The 21279-nt window shown below is 40.4% G+C and overlaps 1 pseudogene; it reads left to right on the plus strand.

Annotated features, from left to right (window-relative positions):
* Positions 1 to 1527: 1527 nt before the first annotated feature.
* LOC127136672 (WAT1-related protein At4g19185-like) lies at positions 1528 to 2181 on the plus strand (annotated as a pseudogene).
* Positions 2182 to 21279: the final 19098 nt, after the last annotated feature.

Genomic DNA, 21279 nt, shown 5'->3' on the forward strand with positions numbered 1-21279 from the left:
TCAAAGCAAGATCGTGCCCATCTGAACCTACAATGAAGGTGAATTTCTGAATTTTTCAACTCTTCGATTCTCAATCAATTCTCCATAATTCTTGTTGATTTTTGGTTGTCTAAAGTCCTACTAATGTAGGTGTCATACCCCGATTTTGACCCTGAATTGTTTTTCCCATCAATCAGTCATTTGCATTTCTCCTCATGACCTTTTCACTTCATATTGAGAGATCTTTCATTCATTCATGATTCAAAGAAATTTCACCCATATCCTCCATTTCATGTTCACATTTCTACATTTCATATTCGAATTTTTATTCATATTTCTTCATTCGCATTGGAAAGTTTTCCATTCATATTCAAAAAAATTCCACGTATTCATTCATTCATTCAACCATAATCATCCATTTACATGGCACGTGGATAAAGTATCTCATCACATGAATATCAGAAAGTTCTAAGCTTAGGATGAAGTATTAAAAAAAAAACAAAAAAAACATAATATATTCAATAGCTACCACGGTTACTAGACAAAGAAGGGACTACTATCTGGCTCCACTCATTACAATTTCCCAAGTAATTCTTGTCTGCAGTCGGGTCATTAAAAGCACCAAGTGGTGCAGCAGCGTACTCAGGTGTCCTCATGTACTGAAGATACATTGGGTCAACATAAGGAGCCTGAAGACCACCGTCTGCAATTGATTTCCCATTCCACTTAAAACACTCACATCAGATGGAGAATAAATTTCAGAAGGAAAACCACCTCCAAGGATTCTTGAATCCATTCCAGGGGATGCCATTGCCGACATTGCAGCAACATTCTCAAGTAGATGTTGGCATGTTCCCAATTCCAAGTGGATTAGTCATGAAGGATGCCAAAGCAGGATTTCCACCATACCCACTCAGGCCATAGCTATTAAATGATGAATTGGTACCATCTGAAGGTTGGTACTGAGCAGGCAAGCCACCTCCGCCGTTATAAGGAGAGCTAGGTGATCCGTTGAAATACGAGTTATTGGGGATGTTGTGCCTGCTATCAAAGGACAAGGAACTGATGAGCAGTAGGCAAAGTTTTGCCTCTTGATAATAAGACGCAAATAATTGGATGCTATGCCCAAACCAAACTTGGTCATGAATCCAATGTACAAGGGGCTTGAAACAACTGCAACATTGGATCCACAGACATATGAATTTGTTATTCACAGCCCCATGTTTCATTGTTTATGCAACATATAACAGGCGATATTGGAATGAAATTTGGAAATGCAACATATAATAGCATGGACATGCGAAGTGTCACTTGACGACATTGATATTTTCAATAAAAGAAAAGCTTGAAGATTTTTTCCTTCATCTCACAGTTGTGATGTTTCCTATGTGAACCGTACCAGCTATCAGTTGATCGATATATCTGAAGTTGGTTTTGTGAGTCTGTTTGGTTGATGACAGAAGTACATTACACCAGATTGCTAGATCTTCCTGCATCTGATTTTACATGACAGGAAGACAATTCCAATAAACCTGCATCTGATTTTTCATGACAGGAAGACAAAATCCAACTTATGCTGCTGCAATTCAGCCAGCGACTCCAGTCTTTACATTTGTGTTGGCTATAATGATGGGTACAGAAAGAGTAAACTTGCTAAGATATGAAGGTCTGTCCAAGGGTGGAGGAATTTTCGTCGGTGTTTTGGGGGGCCTTAATGATGGTTTTGTACCGTGGACCAACACTGGTAGGATCTTCGGAATTGGACATTATATCACACGGTGAAATAAGTTCCAGAGGTCAACCAGAGCCTTCTAGATGGTTAGTTAGTGGTTTAATGGATCTTGGACTTGACCATTTTCATCTTGGAGTTTTGTGCTTCATAGGGAACTGCATGTGCATGGCTTCTTTTCTATCCATTCAGGCTCCATTATTAAAAAAGTATTCTGCAAACCTATCTGTCACAACATATTTGTACTGCTTTGGAGCTTTACTGATGGTAACTGCATCATACTTCGAACTGATGAGTTAACTGGTTGGAGTTTGAATCAGTCTGAAACATTTGCTGTTTTATATGCTGAAATTATTGCATCTGCACTTAATTATGGAATCATCACATGGACCAAATTTGGATTATCTTCACTACCAAAGCCGGAAACCAATTATAAACCAAGCATTGTCACAGAAAACGAATGCAAGCCGTGACAGCAATGTGCTGAGTCAGAATACTCAAAAGCAAAACGGCATGATTTCCAAAGGTAAATCAACTTCAAAAGTAGATTCACAAGCCAAGATCTCGAGAATGCTGCATCGGATGTGTCAAACCTATTTTCCAAAATTGAGCGGAAGGTTCTGGTTTAAATGCACAGGATAGTGCACCAGACAATAAACAAAGTACCCTTGTTTTTCCCAAGGGAAATTCCATTCCAAGTGCCAAGGTACTGACATTCTTCAGGACAGAAACCTTTTCTGTTGATGTACGATGTCATGATCAGAGTGATACACAAGGACCTTCGTCGTGCACTGACGGCGTCGTGGCTTCTCTCAAAGACAAAGTTGAAGCGTGCGTGAAGTTTAAAGAAAACGACATTGATACGAAGTGAAGGCACTCACCTATTTGAAGTTTCGGGATGAACAATCAGTGATACAAATTACGCAAAGAGAATTGAAATTTCACGGAGTTGGTGTTACGCCAAAAGAAATCCCCGAAACTGCAAACATAAAGTTGCCTTGCAATACAACTCGGTGCCAAAACTCGTCGAAATCCAAAAAGACAGTGTCTATTACCGTCGGCTTAGTTCTGGCATCAATAGCAATGTCAGCATGTAGGCATTCTAGCTTTCACAATGTACCGTCGGCGGAAGCAAAAGCTTGGTAGTGCCTTTGATATCACTGAAAGTCGTCTAAGTACCGATCAAACCAGAAGTATTTACAAGAAAAATGGATCTCCATTCCCAACCTTATAAGAAATGACTACCGTGTGCATGTGGGCAACATTTGTGGATGAGTCGGATGTAGCGGAAGCCGGTTCTCATGGTGATGTGGAAACCAGTTGCACAAGATTCAGTTGGTGCAAGGCCAGACATTCCTGATTGAAAGTAACGAAGATAACCAGTGGATTGACGCATTCTCCCGTGGGGGTAGTAGCATAGAGTTCAACTCAACTGCTGCTGGATCTTGCTCTATATCAAGGTATGGCAATGTGTGGTCTGAGGCCATTTCCTCAGAGTCTGTCGAAATGCTCTTGAAATCTATTGGACAGGGGGAGTATACTCCTAGGCAAACTGTTATTCAGGAATCAGATGCTTGTGATGAACTGGCCTGCTTAGCTAAGCAAATGGACTCCAATCCAAAACCTGATGATAGAAATGAATTTACAGATAATGTTACAGATTTACAACCGCCCGGTGATGCTCATATAAGTTTTTCTGGATCGAAGAAGCCCGCAGGAATTGAACAGTCTCAGACTGGAATTTCCCAAAGTCACGAAGGTAAATTATCCATTGAGGGAAGTTCAGGTATTCTGGAACCAAATGATATGTTCCAAAATATTGACTTGCCTATGTCTGAGCATAGTCGAACCTTCTTTACCGATGATAAATTTGACATTACTAATCAAATAGAAGCTCAGTCTGTGGCTGATGGTTTAGATCATTGTGAAACTCGTGATTCATCAGCACTTGTGGTGGAAACTAATATTACTGATTTATCTATTCAAAATACGGTGGATGAGAAGCAAAGCCCTAAACTAACTGAAAGTAATAATCAAAATTTGGAATCTTCTATGATGAAGGAAGAAGATGTTGTAGATACACAGACTCTGGATCAAAATGCAGTTGATGTTGATGGCCATCATCCTGATAGATCTATTTTTGCAATACCCCCACAAGATTCTCTAGAAGGAGGAAGTGTAGTTAAAGGACTTGATGCCGAGTTAAGTAGTTTAGAGGATTCCATGGGAACGAGAACTGTTGCAGTTTCTGACATGCAGAAAGAAGAAAGGTGCAGTGAAGATATATGTTCCTGTGATTTGAGTCGGGCCAAAGCAAGTGAAAATTCAGTCTCGCTTAAAGATAAGGTGATGGATGATCAGTCTATATCAGATACACATACATCGCCAATGGTTTCAGTTAAAGATGATCTTGTCTCTGTCGAGCAGGTGGTTGAGGTAGTTGAGGTAAGCAATTCCAGTTGTGAAGTTTGTCCTAATCTGCAACAAACAGAACTCCAGCTCTTGTGCTCGTTGCTTGCACTAGAAGGAGCAGTTCGTGACTTGACTTCATCTGCTATGGATGAATTACGCATTTTCAGTGAAGCAATAAAGGCTCTTCTTACTACGTTTGCTAATGGTGCTTCGATTTTGAGGGTTTTGCAAGCCTTGAGTGTAACACCCCGATAATAATAAAATAATTATTTAAATTGAGTTAATAATGTAATTATTAATTTAATTGAATAATTAGAAATTTTATTATTATTATTTTTGGATTATTATTATTGGAAAATATATATATGTTGGAATAAGGAAAAGTTCTCATTTGGAAAAGCATTTCACGTGAAAACAGAACAGAGAAGCATCGTGAGAGAAAAGGGAAAAAAGGCAGAGAAGAGGAGCTGAAGAGCAAAGGTTGGAGAACGAAAACTTGAAGCTCAAAGATTTTGCCGGATTGTTAAGGTAAGGGGGGTTTATCTCGATTAATGGGTATTATGGGAGAATATGTGATGGGTAGTAATGAGCTGTTAATTCGACCCTAATTGGGAATTGTGAATGCTGAAAATTTGTTAGATGAACCATGTTAGAAGTTGAAATTAAATCGGTAATTGAGTCTGTTGTAATTTTCCGATCGTATAGCTTTTTACGGAATCGGATTCGGAGGTCCGGAAGTCCTCCAACGGCGGAAAATGCGGAGAATTCTGCATTCTGCCTTGAGTTAGCGCAGGAACAGCTTCTGTCTTGCGTTAACCGGTTAACCCAGGGTGTTAACCGGTTAACACTGTGTTGGATTATGAATATGTGTTGTTTGTCTGCGTTAACCGGTTAACCCAGGGTGTTAACCGGTTAACACTGTTGTCATTTCTGATATTTGGCTGTTTGTGCTGCGTTAACCGGTTAACCCAGGGCGTTAACCGGTTAACACTGTTAAAAATTGAGACAGAAGGCGTGTTGTGCTGCATTAACCGGTTAACCCAGGGCGTTAACCGGTTAACGCTGTAGCAGAATGGAAAAATTGTTGTTTTAATTGTTGTGTACCTATGTGAGGGTTGGCCTATGTTGCCTATGGTGTGATAGGGATTAATTCCCGCTGTTTTGAGCAGGAGATGTAATATTAGAATGTACTAATATTGTAGTGGTTGTTTGGCATAATCTGACATGCTTATGTGATGAAATATTGCTGATGTATATGATGCGGTGAATGTATATATTATGCATGATGTTGTGAATGTATGCAGTTGTGAATAGACTATTCGATGGCGTAGAGTGCGAGCATGTGTCTATTCTTGAGTTGTTGTTGATGTTGTATTGCTAGGTGATTAGCATGCGTAGTTTAGCCTTTGGGGCTGTAGCTGATTCCCATGGTGAGGAATTAGTGAGTTGTGAATTGTTGTTGATGTTTGCATACTAGATGATTAGTGTGCATAGTCTAGCCTTTGGGGCTGTAGCTAATTCCCATGGTGAGGAATTAGTGAGTGAGGCATTAGATCTCAATGAGTGGGACTAGTGAGCTCAGTAGCCGTATCTGGAGGGATCGGTGAGCTTGAACTATACGTTCGAGAAGAGTCGGTACCGCATTTCATGGAGTCTCATTGCATAATGAATGCATGGCATAGCCTGTGGGGCTGTAGCTAATTCCCATTGTGAGGAATTAGTGAGTAAATCGTTGTGTTGCGTTGTTGGTGTTGAATATGGTTTGAGGATTTTACATATGATATATATTATTGTTGAATATGATGTTTGGACGGATATTGCCGTTGCTGAATGCGTAGTCTGGTTAGGGTGAATTGATGTGTTATTTACTTAGCATTACATGTTGTTCTATAATGCTTATTATATGGATTGAGGAACTCACCCTTACAACCAATTTTTCAGGTAACGAGAAATGAGTCGAGTGGAAGCTAATGCTTGGAGTCTAGAGTAGTTCTTATGGGTCATGCTCTGATAGATGTAACATCGGGCGGGAACACTTTGATTATTATTGTAGTTGTTGTTGAACTAAATTACCTGTGATGTTACATGTTTTGCATGATTGAGTTGATCTCTATCTGCTGCGTAACTGTGCAAATACTTTATATTTAAATTAAATAAAAGAGCATGACTGTTATATTGGTTGAATGGTGTGGAATGTTTGTGTGACACCCTTGGTGCACTATTACTCTGATTATATGTTTATTATTTTAAATAATTTTTGGGGTATTTTAGAAGGGTGTTACATTAGTGGTATCAGAGCATAGTCGGTCGTGTCGAGTCGTAATTATTCTGTTTCCCCTGTACGGGATAGGTGTTGTGTAACCCTATCAGTACTTATTGTTTTGGTTTGTTGGGTTTCAGAATAGAGATGGCTGGAAGAGGTAGAGATGATGCTGCAATTGCTGAGGCTCTGGGTATGCTAGCGGGAGTGCTTGGAGGAAATCAGAATGTTATGGGAATGGGAGCTGCTCGTCAACTGAGTGAGTTCCAGAAGAACAATCCTCCAATGTTCAAAGGAGCATACGATCCAGATGGTGCTCAGAAGTGGTTGAAGGAGATTGAGAGAATCTTCAGAGTAACTGAGTGTGCTGATAACCAGAAGGTCAGGTTCGGTACACATATGCTGTCAGAAGAAGCTGATGATTGGTGGGTTGCTACCCGCACTGAGTTGGAATCTGCTGGGAATGCTGAGATTACTTGGGCTGTGTTCAGGGAGAGATTTCTGAGGAAGTATTTTCCAGAGGATGTCAGAGGGAAGAAAGAAATAGAATTCTTGGAATTGAAACAGGGTAACAGGACTGTTACTGAGTATGCTGCGAAGTTCACAGAGCTGTCAAAGTACTATACTCCCTATAATGAGGCTGCTGGAGAATTTTCGAAGTGTGTGAAGTTTGAGAACGGGTTGCGTCCTGAGATCAAACAAGCTATTGGATATCAGAGGATTCGAGTGTTTTCTGATTTGGTTGACTGTTGCAGAATTTTTGAACAGGATTCCAAGGCTAGAGCAGAGAGCTATCAGCAGAGGGTTGATAGGAAGGGTAAGAATCAGATGGATCGTGGAAAACCGTATGCAGCTGGCAAAGGTTTTCAGAAGCAGAGTGGGATGAAGAGGCCTAGTGGGGGAGACTCTAGTGCTCCTGTTAAGTGTTATAGATGTGGTCGGGCTGGACATCGTGTTCATGAGTGTACCAGTGCTGAGATGAAGTGTTTCAAGTGTGGGAAAGGTGGTCACTTGGCTGCAGAGTGCCGATTGAAGACTGTAACTTGTTTCAACTGTGGAGAGTTGGGTCATATCAGTCCCCAGTGTCCTAAGCCGAAGAAGGAGAATCAGTCGGGAGGCAAGGTTTTTGCTCTATCAGGTTCTGAGACTTCTGCAGATGATCGTTTGATCAGAGGTACGTGTTATATTAATGGCTTTCCTCTTATAGCTATTATTGACACAGGTGCTACTCATTCTTTTATATCTGTGGATTGCGTTGTGAAGCTTAAGTTAGAGATATCTGAGATGCGTGGAAGTATGGTGATTGATACTCCTGCAAAGGGTTCAGTGACTACTACTTCGGTTTGTTTGAGTTGTCCTTTGAATATTTTTGGTAGAGATTTTGGGATAGACCTTGTATGTCTTCCATTAGTGCAGATTGACGTTATCTTGGGTATGAACTGGTTGGTGTTTAACCGAGTCTATATCAACTGTTTTGATAAGACGGTGATATTTCCTGAGATTGAGGAAGGGCAGAGTCTGTTTCTATCAGCCAGGCAAGTGAATGAGGAAGTGGCAGATGGGGCAGAGTTGTTTATGCTGTTGGCAACTTTAGAGGCTAAAGATAAACTGGTGATTCGTGATCTAGCAGTGGTGGGTGACTTTCCTGATGTGTTTCCGGAAGAAGTGAATGAGTTACCGCCAGAGCGTGAAGTTGAGTTCTCGATTGAATTGGTACCTGGTACTAGACCGATATCGATGGCTCCGTATCGTATGTCTGCTGTTGAGTTAGCTGAATTGAAAAGTCAGTTGGAAGATTTGTTGGATAAGAAGTTTATTCGTCCAAGTGTGTCACCGTGGGGTGCACCAGTGTTGTTGGTTAAGAAGAAGGAAGGTACTATGAGGTTGTGTGTGGACTACAGGCAACTGAATAAAGTGACGATCAAGAATCGGTATCCTTTGCCGAGGATTGATGATTTGATGGATCAGTTGGTTGGTGCGAGTGTGTTCAGCAAGATAGATTTGAGATCTGGGTATCATCAGATACGTGTGAAAACTGAGGATATTCAGAAGACTGCTTTCAGAACAAGGTATGGACATTATGAGTATTCTGTAATGCCTTTTGGTGTGACTAATGCGCCTGGAGTATTTATGGAGTACATGAATAGGATTTTCCATCCGTACTTGGATCAGTTTGTTGTGGTGTTTATTGATGACATTTTGGTGTATTCGAAATCTGAAGAAGAGCATGCCGAGCATTTGAGAGTGGTTTTAGGAGTGCTGCGAGAAAAGCAGTTATTTGCTAAACTGTCGAAGTGTGAATTTTGGTTAGAAGAGGTTAGTTTTCTTGGCCATGTGATTTCAAGAGGTGGTGTTGCTGTGGATCCTTCTAAGATAGAAGCGGTATCTAAGTGGGAAGTTCCGAAGTCTGTTGCTGAGATTCGAAGTTTCCTTGGTTTGGCTGGTTATTATAGGAAGTTCATTGAGGGATTTTCTAAGTTGGCGTTACCGTTGACGATGTTGACTAGAAAGGGGCAAGCATTTGTTTGGGACTCAAAATGTGAAGAAGGTTTCCAAGAGTTAAAGAGAAGGTTGACTACTGCTCCTATTCTGATATTACCGAGTTCGTCGGAACCATTTGAGGTTTACTGTGATGCTTCATTGTTGGGTTTAGGTGGTGTGTTGATGCAGAATAAACAGGTTATAGCTTATGCTTCGAGACAGCTGAGGGTTCATGAGAGGAACTATCCTACACACGATTTAGAGTTGGCAGCTGTGGTGTTTGTTCTGAAGTTGTGGAGGCATTACTTGTATGGATCAAGATTTGAGGTTTTCAGTGACCATAAGAGTTTAAAGTATTTGTTTGATCAGAAAGAGCTGAATATGAGACAAAGGAGATGGTTAGAGTTTCTGAAGGATTATGACTTTGGTTTGAATTACCATCCGGGTAAAGCAAATGTAGTGGCTGATGCATTGAGTCGGAAATCATTACATATGTCTATGTTAATGGTTAGGGAATTGGATTTGATTGAGCAGTTTAGAGACTTGAGTTTGGTGTGTGAGAGTACTCACAATAGTGTTAAATTGGGAATGTTGAAATTAACAAGTGGTATTCTGGAGGAGATCAGAGAGGGTCAGAAATCTGATATGCTTTTGGTTGATAAGTTGACTTTAGTGAATCAAGGCCAAGGTGGTGAATTCAGAGTTGATGAGAATGGTGTTTTGAAATTTGGTAGTCGGGTGTGTATTCCGGATGTTACTGAGCTTAAGAAGAGTATTCTTGAGGAGGGACATCGTAGTGGCTTAAGTATCCATCCTGGAGCTACGAAGATGTATCATGATTTGAAAAGGTTATTTTGGTGGCCGGGAATGAAGAAAGAAATTGCAAGTTTTGTGTATTCCTGTTTGACTTGTCAGAAGTCGAAGATTGAGCATCAGAAGCCGTCTGGGCTAATGCAACCGTTGGCTATTCCAGAGTGGAAGTGGGATAGTATCAGTATGGATTTTGTTTCTGGTTTGCCGAGGACAAATAAGAATTTTGAAGCCATTTGGGTGATTGTGGACAGGTTGACAAAATCGGCTCATTTCATTCCGATCAGAATGGATTATCCGTTAGAGAGATTAGCCGAGTTGTATATTGAGAAGATTGTAAGCTTGCATGGTATTCCGTCGAGTATTGTTTCGGACAGAGATCCTAGATTTACATCGAAGTTCTGGGAAGGTTTGCAGAAGGCTTTGGGAACTAAACTGAGATTGAGTTCTGCATATCATCCGCAGACTGATGGTCAGACTGAGAGGACGATTCAGTCATTAGAGGACCTTTTGAGAGCTTGTGTTCTGGAAAAAGGAGGTGCTTGGGATTGTTATTTGCCTTTGATTGAGTTTACCTACAACAATAGTTTTCATTCGAGCATTGGTATGGCACCGTTTGAAGCTTTGTATGGTAGGAGATGTCGGACACCTTTATGTTGGTATGAGTCCGGTGAGAGTGCTGTGGTTGGACCGGAGATTGTTCAACAAACTACGGAAAAGATTAAGATGATTCAGGATAAGATGAGAATTGCTCAGAGTCGTCAGAAGAGTTATCATGACAAGAGGAGGAAGTCACTTGAGTTCCAAGAGGGAGATCATGTGTTTCTTCGTGTCACTCCGATAACTGGTGTTGGTCGAGCTTTGAAGTCGAAGAAGTTGACACCTCGATTCATTGGTCCTTATCAGATTTTGGAGAGGATAGGAGAGGTAGCCTATCGTATCGCTTTACCGCCGTCGCTTGCGAATTTGCATGAGGTTTTTCATGTGTCTCAGTTGAGGAGATACATTCATGATCCGTCGCATATAGTCCAAGTAGATGATGTACAGGTGAGAGATAACCTGACTGTTGAAACATCACCTATGAGGATAGAGGATCGAGAGTTGAAGAAGTTGCGGGGTAAAGAGATTGCCTTGGTGAAGGTAGCTTGGGGAGGACCAGCAGGTGGCAACGTGACTTGGGAACTGGAGAGTAAGATGAAGGAGTCTTACCCAGAGTTGTTCGCTTGAGGTATGTTTTCGAGGACGAAAACTCTTTTAGTGGGGGAGAGTTGTAACACCCCGATAATAATAAAATAATTATTTAAATTGAGTTAATAATGTAATTATTAATTTAATTGAATAATTAGAAATTTTATTATTATTATTTTTGGATTATTATTATTGGAAAATATATATATGTTGGAATAAGGAAAAGTTCTCATTTGGAAAAGCATTTCACGTGAAAACAGAACAGAGAAGCATCGTGAGAGAAAAGGGAAAAAAGGCAGAGAAGAGGAGCTGAAGAGCAAAGGTTGGAGAACGAAAACTTGAAGCTCAAAGATTTTGCCGGATTGTTAAGGTAAGGGGGGTTTATCTCGATTAATGGGTATTATGGGAGAATATGTGATGGGTAGTAATGAGCTGTTAATTCGACCCTAATTGGGAATTGTGAATGCTGAAAATTTGTTAGATGAACCGTGTTAGAAGTTGAAATTAAATCGGTAATTGAGTCTGTTGTAATTTTCCGATCGTATAGCTTTTTACGGAATCGGATTCGGAGGTCCGGAAGTCCTCCAACGGCGGAAAATGCGGAGAATTCTGCATTCTGCCTTGAGTTAGCGCAGGAACAGCTTCTGTCTTGCGTTAACCGGTTAACCCAGGGTGTTAACCGGTTAACACTGTGTTGGATTATGAATATGTGTTGTTTGTCTGCGTTAACCGGTTAACCCAGGGTGTTAACCGGTTAACACTGTTGTCATTTCTGATATTTGGCTGTTTGTGCTGCGTTAACCGGTTAACCCAGGGCGTTAACCGGTTAACACTGTTAAAAATTGAGACAGAAGGCGTGTTGTGCTGCGTTAACCGGTTAACCCAGGGCGTTAACCGGTTAACGCTGTAGCAGAATGGAAAAATTGTTGTTTTAATTGTTGTGTACCTATGTGAGGGTTGGCCTATGTTGCCTATGGTGTGATAGGGATTAATTCCCGCTGTTTTGAGCAGGAGATGTAATATTAGAATGTACTAATATTGTAGTGGTTGTTTGGCATAATCTGACATGCTTATGTGATGAAATATTGCTGATGTATATGATGCGATGAATGTATATATTATGCATGATGTTGTGAATGTATGCAGTTGTGAATAGACTATTCGATGGCGTAGAGTGCGAGCATGTGTCTATTCTTGAGTTGTTGTTGATGTTGTATTGCTAGGTGATTAGCATGCGTAGTTTAGCCTTTGGGGCTGTAGCTGATTCCCATGGTGAGGAATTAGTGAGTTGTGAATTGTTGTTGATGTTTGCATACTAGATGATTAGTGTGCATAGTCTAGCCTTTGGGGCTGTAGCTAATTCCCATGGTGAGGAATTAGTGAGTGAGGCATTAGATCTCAATGAGTGGGACTAGTGAGCTCAGTAGCCGTATCTGGAGGGATCGGTGAGCTTGAACTATACGTTCGAGAAGAGTCGGTACCGCATTTCATGGAGTCTCATTGCATAATGAATGCATGGCATAGCCTGTGGGGCTGTAGCTAATTCCCATTGTGAGGAATTAGTGAGTAAATCGTTGTGTTGCGTTGTTGGTGTTGAATATGGTTTGAGGATTTTACATATGATATATATTATTGTTGAATATGATGTTTGGACGGATATTGCCGTTGCTGAATGCGTAGTCTGGTTAGGGTGAATTGATGTGTTATTTACTTAGCATTACATGTTGTTCTATAATGCTTATTATATGGATTGAGGAACTCACCCTTACAACCAATTTTTCAGGTAACGAGAAATGAGTCGAGTGGAAGCTAATGCTTGGAGTCTAGAGTAGTTCTTATGGGTCATGCTCTGATAGATGTAACATCGGGCGGGAACACTTTGATTATTATTGTAGTTGTTGTTGAACTAAATTACCTGTGATGTTACATGTTTTGCATGATTGAGTTGATCTCTATCTGCTGCGTAACTGTGCAAATACTTTATATTTAAATTAAATAAAAGAGCATGACTGTTATATTGGTTGAATGGTGTGGAATGTTTGTGTGACACCCTTGGTGCACTATTACTCTGATTATATGTTTATTATTTTAAATAATTTTTGGGGTATTTTAGAAGGGTGTTACATTGAGTTCCTTTGTCACCTCATCGACTGAGAAAGAGAATGATGGAATTTCTCGGGCTCATTTGGAGTTTTCTGAAATCAATTCAGCTTAGAGCCCTTGTGGCATGAACTGAGCTGCTGCATAAGCAAGATAGAACCCTACTCTGAGCCAGCATCTGAGATTTCAATACCTTTCATTTCCATCTGGTCAGCACGACTTATCGTCATCGGCACCTCAATTCACACCTCCTCCCTGCAAGCATCAAACAATACATATCATATTCAAGTGAATTCGCAACCGTGAATAGCTTTTTACCGGCGGTAAAAATTCACAAGCAACAAAAGGGAATCAAAATATTTTCAGGAGAAGGTACAAGGTACAAGTTACCTTCTTCAGAGCAAGCACCAAAATGGGGTAGACAACAGAGCAGCACAAGAAAACACTTCTATTTCCAATACTCTTTTGATCTCAGTGACCAATTCCAAACCCTAGCAGTGGGATTATATAAGGGACGGATACTATTCACAGGAGGGGAGGAGGCGGCTACCGTTCAAAAAAGAAAAAGAGAGGATTCAAGAAAACGGTTCACACAGAAAAATAACCCTCAATACTCCACGCTTCAGCTGTAAAAATCACAAATCCCTTAAACTCTCCGCCGTCTCCCTTGTTACAACCAGAAAGGCTACAATCGGAACCGTCGCATCACGACTCTGACATTTTTCCGGCAACAATAACAACCTTCGAGCTCAATCTATTCTTCATTTTTCTAGCGTCAAACCTTGGCTATTGGGGTGAGGGCATCCTCGCCTAAGTCTCCACTGTAGTCACCCAAATCCGATCTCTTTTGCATAGGTAATGGTTTGGTTACATGTTTTTATTATTGTTTGTTTTTGAATATGCTTGTTGAGTTTCTTTACACTTGATGATTGTGTCACTTCAAGATATGTTTGGATTTCTGTTTGAAAGGCTTTGCGATTTCGGTTTTGTGCCGGAGAAACATGTTTCGTGGGATTTGCCGTTGTTTTAACATCACCATGAAGCAATCATTTCCTGCTGGATAGCCTGTTGTTCCTTTGTTTAGCTTTTTTTCACTTAGGCATCTTTTTTCCCTTTTATTATTTTTTCTTGCCGATGTCATCATCAGTGGACCAGTGGTGGAGTTGGCCAGAGTGTTGGTTTGGTAGGCCCTTAGTCCTGGGTTCGACACCCACGTGTGTTATTTTGGTTTTTCAACATTCCATTTTCTCAGTTTTGTTTTTTAATTCTCATGTTTATATTTTATTATGATTTCTCCTACCCTCATATTTTCATTATCACTTAATAACACAAATTTGGTTTCCTTTAATTTCATCATCCATTCAAAACCGCTTTAAAAATATAAATCTCCTAATTCTCGATTCAATGTCTAGCCCATTTCCATACCCATGTAAGTCGATTGCTTTTAAGCATCGCCATCAACCTCACATGGCTTACTCTTGGGCCTTCTTACAATGAGCTCTTAAGCAACATCAACTTAACTTTCAATAATTTCAAACCTCTGTACTTTGATTATTTTAATTTATTATTCAAGACATTTTCTAAATAAAACGTGAAGAAAAAGATTATCCTGGATGGAATATCCAGTTATAATCCCGTACTTTGATTATTTTAATTTATTATTCAAGACATTTTCTAAATAAAACGTGAAGAAAAAGATTATCCTGGATGGAATATCCAGTTATAATCCCGAATATTAGGCTCAAGCTGTAAGAGCTTGCAAGCCGTTAATATTCGTCTTCTCTTTAACACTCTAATATTCAAATCGTTTTCTAAATAAAACATGAAGAAAAAGATTATCCTGGAGGGAATATCCAGTTATAATCCCGAATATTAGGCTCAAGCTGTAAGAGCTTGCAAGCCGTTAATATTCGTCTTCTCTTTAACACTCTAATATTCAAATCGTTTTCTAAATAAAACGTGAAGAAAAAGATTATCCTGGAGGGAATATCCAGTTATAATCCCGAATATTAGGCTCAAGCTGTAAGAGCTTACAAGCCGTTAATATTCGTCTTCTCTTTAACACTCTAATACTCAAATCGTTTTCTAAATAAAATGTGAAGAAAAAGATTATCCTGGAGGGAATATCCAGTTATAATCCCGAATATTAGGCTCAAGCTGTAAGAGCTTACAAGCCGTTAATATTCGTCTTCTCTTAAACACTCTAATATTCAAATCATTTTCTAAATAAAACATGAAGAAAAAGATTACCTGGATGGAATGTCCAGTCGTAATCCCGAATATTAGGCTCAAGCTGTAAGAGCTTGTAAGCCATAAATATTCGTCTTCTCTCCAAAATAGTTATGAATATCTAAACCATTTTCTTAATAAAGTTGGAAGAAATAGATTACCTGGATGGAATGTCCAGTCGTAATCCCGAATATTAGGCTCAAGCTGTAAGAGCTTGCAAGCCGTAAATATTCGTCTTCTCTTTAACATTCCAAATATTCAAATCTTTTTCTAATTAAAACGTGAAGAAAAAGATTATCCTGGATGGAATATCCAGTTATAATCCCGAATATTAGGCTCAAGCTGTAAGAGCTTGCAAGCCATAAATATTCGTCTTCCCTCCAAAATATTCGTAAATATTCAAATCATTTTCTTAGCAATATTGGAAAGAAACAGACTGCCTGGGTGGAATGTCTAGACGTAGTCCCGAGTATTAGACCCAAGCTGTAAGAGCTTGTAAGTCACAAGTACTCGTCTTTCAAACTTCAAAATACCTAATTCCTACCTTAATACTTTTTCAACAAAGATGGAAATGGAACATGGTGTATACCGTGCACTCCTGAGACTAGGATTCGAGATGTATATCTCGCTCATCCAAGTTCTCGCCATTATTCAAAACACATCAAATCAATCAATTTCTTTCCTCGCCGCCGTGCGATTGATCTCTTAAACCTTTTCACAAACGAAAGGTACTTTGTTTCAAAACAATGCAAGGCAATGTTTCTCCACCTGTTTTGGGTAGTCCAACAATGTTTTCGTCGATTTGACACAAAGTAGCTTTCGCTAAAATCGACCAACAAACAAACATTTTTCTACCCAGAACTACGTAAGCCTTGATTTCTCTTTTGAGATACGTATGAGCAGGATTTGTAAATCTTGTCAGGCCCACTAATAAAAAACTTAGGTTTAGTCCTTCGTTAAAAATCCAAAAAGCATTCTCTTCTCATCCTTTCTTTCTTTCCCACCTAATAATTCGAAAAGCCTAATATTTCAACTAATTCCCGTTGAGTACAACGGACGTGAGGGGTGCTAATACCTTCCCCTTGCGTAATCGACTCCCGAACCCTGATATTGGTTGCGATGACCATATCTTATCCTTTCTTTTAGGGGTTTTATTGATATTTTCCCTTTCCCATTTTGGGAATATATAAAGTTCGGTGGCGACTCTGTTCAGTCCATCATTGCGAGCGTGCGATCGCGCTTCGCTTTGAAGTCGTATCCCCATTTTTCGAGGTGCGACAGATGGCGACTCTGCTGGGGAGGACAAATCCCTAAGTGAGTCAAGCCTAGTTAGGTCGTTTGTGTGCCTTTGTTTGTTTACCTATGTGGCTTTTCTTTATTGTTTTTACTATCTCTATTGTCATATTGATATGAATCTATTGTATTGGTTCGATTATGGTTTGGTACTTGGATACTCTGATTGCAAACCTTGTGGGAAAGGCTTTTTACCCGAGTCTTGAGTAAAAACATAAGATAGGACGAGGTTGAGTAGTGCGGGTCCGCGAGATGTATTTCTCGTTGGGTCGGTACGAGAACCTTACTTAGAGTAGATTCTTGAGAGGATGTTGTCGCTCGGCAAGTAAGTTGCCGTAAGCTTTGATATTTTCTTTAGGATCCATGACTCTGAGAACCATTTGTAGAACCTTAGTTCTTTGCCCAACTAGGAAAGATGGTTGCGTAGTGTGGGTCTGCGAGATGTATTTCTCGTTGGATCGATGCAAGAACCTCACTTAGAGTAGATTCTTTAGATGGAGTTGATGCCCGGCAAGTAAGTCGCTGCAGGTAGCAAACAGTCTAATGGATCCATGACTCTAGGAACCTTTGTAACCCTAGATCATACCCGGTGAGAACCTATTCTTGGAGAGCAATCTGATTCATCAGTACCTCAGACTTTTGAACCCGTGTATTGAGAAAAAAAACAAATATGCATGGCTTGCATTGCATTCATTCACATTCCCTTGCATCTGCATCTCATCATAACGCATGTCATTTTCCAGACAAAATACAAAAAAAAACTCATCCATCCTTTGTCTGTGATCAGTAAAGTGATTCTCAACACGCATTTAGAATAAAGAACCATGTCTCAGGAGATGATGGACGAGCTAAGGAAAAGCCAAGAAGCACGGAAGGAGGAACTTAATCTTTTGAAAAGCCAAATGAGATGGGTCTTGGAAACCCTGCAAGTCTTGTTGAGAAAAGAGGGTCACCCAATATACACTGCTGCAACAAAGGGAGCTGCTACCCCACATCCATCTGGTGTTACCCCAAGTCAAGGGAAATTCTATGTGGCAACTCCCCATCTACCGACATATGGCCCTCCCTCAAGACGTCTTCATCAACATCCTCTGGCTATTCCTCCTCAAAATCACCGAAGTCAGGTTCAGAACAAAAATCAGAATCAGAACAAGAGGAACGAAAATCACAATGACCCAATTCCGGTGCCATATAGCAAGCTCTACCCACAACTAATCCAAAATGCTTTGGTGACCCCTCGAGCTCTCACACCTGTGTCACCATACCTGTCATGGTACAACCCAAATGCAACATGTGAATTCCATAAAGGGGCAGTGGGACATGACCTAGATTCTTGCTTAGCGCTGAAAGCCTTGGTACGAGAGCTGATTAACAAAAAGAGCTTAGTCTTTGAAGAAGATCACCTGAAGATCAAGTGCCAATACCATACTGGAACAATGGGGCACTCCATCGAGGAATGCAAGAGTTTTAAGTTCAAGTTGCAAAGATTGATTGACATAAGGTCACCAACACTCAAGGAGGAAGGCTCAGGTACATATACCTTGATCTCTGGGCCAGGTAATGAGAAAGGGAAAGGACCCTCGAAACCCCTCAAGATTTTGTTCCACAAGGAAGATGTCAGGGATGTGGCTAATGAGCTATCATTGTTTCCTGGTAAGAGCATTGAGATACCGCCTTGGATTTCCAATGTCATGACCCATACCAATGAAAGAAAAGGAGAAGTGAGTAGTGGATCCAAGAGGGTTGCGTTCAACGATGAGATTGAAAGAAAAGAATTTGAAGATCATCATGTCAAAAAGCTTGTTGAATCCCAACCTTCAAGTTTGAAGAAGTTAATTCCCTAAAGTTGGCAATCATTTGGCTGTCTCAACACTTCTTTTGTAGTTTCTTTGCATGTTGGTTGTTATTTGCGTTTAAGCATTGTTGTTTTATTTGAACTGGTAAGATTAATGAAATGTTTATGCATCTTTTAAATTAATCCATTCATATTCACTCGTTTTTCATTTATGTTAAAAATTAAAATACTCCTCTCATTCACTTTTGTTTTTCAAACCGTTGTGTTAACAAAGATTGGAAGGAGGATGATGAAAACGAAACACCTGAAATTGTTGTGGTATGCTTTTGAGTAAAACCTTGTCGATGATGTAAGGCATTGTTTCAAATCCCCAAATACGGAAGAGATAAGGAGTTAATCCCTAGTCAACCACTTTAAGCCTAGAAGTTGGTGTTTATTTCGGATCTAAAACCATTAATCATAACCTGGGGCAGGGTAGTTATATTCAGATAGTTTGATCGTGCATTCGATCTTTCAAAAAATCGTCCATATGTACACCCTCCAATTAGGTTCAACCACATGTTATCCTTCTCACACATGTTGAAGTGTCAAAGAAGTTGAGAAAAGATAAAATTAGTGTTGGTTGATCCTCATCCACCAATAATGTGGCAGTCACACCTTTTAAAAAAAACAGAAAAAGTCCGCTAAGTCAAATACCACAAAATGACTTAGGCAGAAATCAGGGCATCCCGATGGCCCAAAAGCTTCAGAGAAGCGGTCCAGGCAAAATTAGGGATAAAGAAAATCAATCAAAAGAGGTCACCAAAATCCTCAACAAAACAAAAAAATAAGGTGACTGCCATTTCAAGAAAATTCGTCTTGAATCCTCATCACACCTTCGAACCCTCTTGGAAGTTGAATGCGTGTATCGAATTAACTGAACGTAGGATCTGGAGATCATAAAGAAGAAGGGGTGGGTAAAAAATAAATTTTGAGCCTTATATCCTTTTATTTAAAAAACCGTGAACCAGGCCACGTTATAACCCTTAAAAGACCTAATTGAGACAGGGTCTATTTTGAAAGCATACTACAATAAGGTTGTGTTAACTTGACTCCAAATGATTTTTTGTTAATCATTTGATGGCACCAACTTGCATACTGTGAATGACTTGATCACCATTGTGCTCTTATCAATGACTCGCTCACTATATTTCACCCATTCTGTCGCAACGCGAAAAACAACCGGCGGGAAAAACAAACAAACAGAGCCGCCACCGTGCGTTATTTATCCCAAAAGAGGGAAAGGAAACGCTCGAAGTAAACCTGGAAAGGGAATGGTCTTACGGCCGGAGATTGCAAGGATCGGGAGTCGGTTACGCAAGGGGAAGGTATTAGCACCCCTCACGTCCGTCGTACTCGACGGGATCCACGCTCAGAAAGATAGAACAAGGTTGCTGAAACTGCTCAAAGAATGCACACACGCTGGAATAAAACACAGATGGAAAGAGAGGGGAACGGGCTCGCTAGGATATCGCATCCTATGCCTACGTATCTCATCTAGAATGAGAATCAGAGCTACCGTAGTTCGGCTAACGCACGCCAAACAAAACGCACACGAAGACGCTGAGACGTCAGAGCAAACACCCAAACACAAACTGGAAACGGAATGCCAATCGCTGGGCTTACATCCGACTCCACAAAAGAAACGCAAACAGGAAACCGACTGCCAATCGCTGGACTTACGTCAGACTCCAAACAAGCAGACACACACAGGAAACCGACTGCCAATCGCTGGACTTACGTCAGACTCCAAACAAGCAAACACACACAGGAAACCGACTGCCAATCGCTGGACTTACGTCAGACTCCAAACACACACAAGAGGGTTATCAAACAGACAAGCTAATAGGGAGTCTGGAACTCGAGCCTAATAACTGTCAAGCAAACACACACAAAAAGAGAAAAAAGGTGCCCAGAGAGATCTCGCACGATCTCCTGCCTACGTACTTCATCTGGTATGAGGATCAGGGCGACGTGGTTCCCCTGAACAGGGAAGAAATTTCTATCCTAACCAGAGACTGGGAAATGACAAACTAGAAGGGAGACTGACTCGAGCCTAATAGTTATCATGTAATCCATAATAGTCATAGGTTGAGGTTTCTAACAAGAGTTTGACTCACACAGGCAGTGAGTCAACTCAAGTCTATCTCTACGTACGTCAACTTCCTCAAAAGTTGATCATACGACTCCTACAGAAAGGAGATGAGAAGCTAAGCAGGTAAACATCAAAAGCAAATAGCACACACTATACACAACCAAGGGGCTCAAGCAAGGTTAGGCTTTAGTCAAGGGGTCATATCGACCTTGACAAACAAGCCAAATACTGGAATGGGTAGTCAGGCTCTTAACCTCTAACATTGAGAGTTAGGGTGAGCAGATGAAATGGAGATGAGGGTTATGCCTCATGGCTCTTAACCCAGGCCTGGGTGAGCTTGAATCAAAGAATGTGTGGGAGTCCAGAATGTGGGACTCTATTCCACATGACTTGACACAACAAGATTTTGGGTTTTTATTCAAAGTGCATCAACACAGGGTGTGAGCAGGATGAATGACACAACTGAGTAGCAGGGGATGGATTACACATCCCTTTTATCTGCCAATTGCCTCTTAAGAGGACTTAACCTGCTTGGCACAAAAGTAAACAACCACAAACATTGCCTCTTAAGGAGGGCTTCAGACAGGTGCCTGCCAATAACAGTAGGTCTTCCAGACTACATGCAGAATAGGGATTATACCTAAGTGGTATGCCAACCACAAGCAAAACAAATTAAAGTTCAAATGAACTTAAAGCAACTTAGGTACCTGTGTAAACAACTAAACAAATCAGTACAGTATTTAGACAAACAGACAACAATCAATCAACAAACAGACAATCCCAATGTACAACATATAAGCCATAAGGCAAACTCAAGTGAGTTATCATCAAAGCCTACAAAACAACCAAATGTTAGCAATCAGCAGCAA

This window comes from Lathyrus oleraceus, chromosome 4 (genome assembly GCF_024323335.1).
Source record: "Lathyrus oleraceus cultivar Zhongwan6 chromosome 4, CAAS_Psat_ZW6_1.0, whole genome shotgun sequence".
NCBI lineage: Eukaryota > Viridiplantae > Streptophyta > Magnoliopsida > Fabales > Fabaceae > Lathyrus > Lathyrus oleraceus.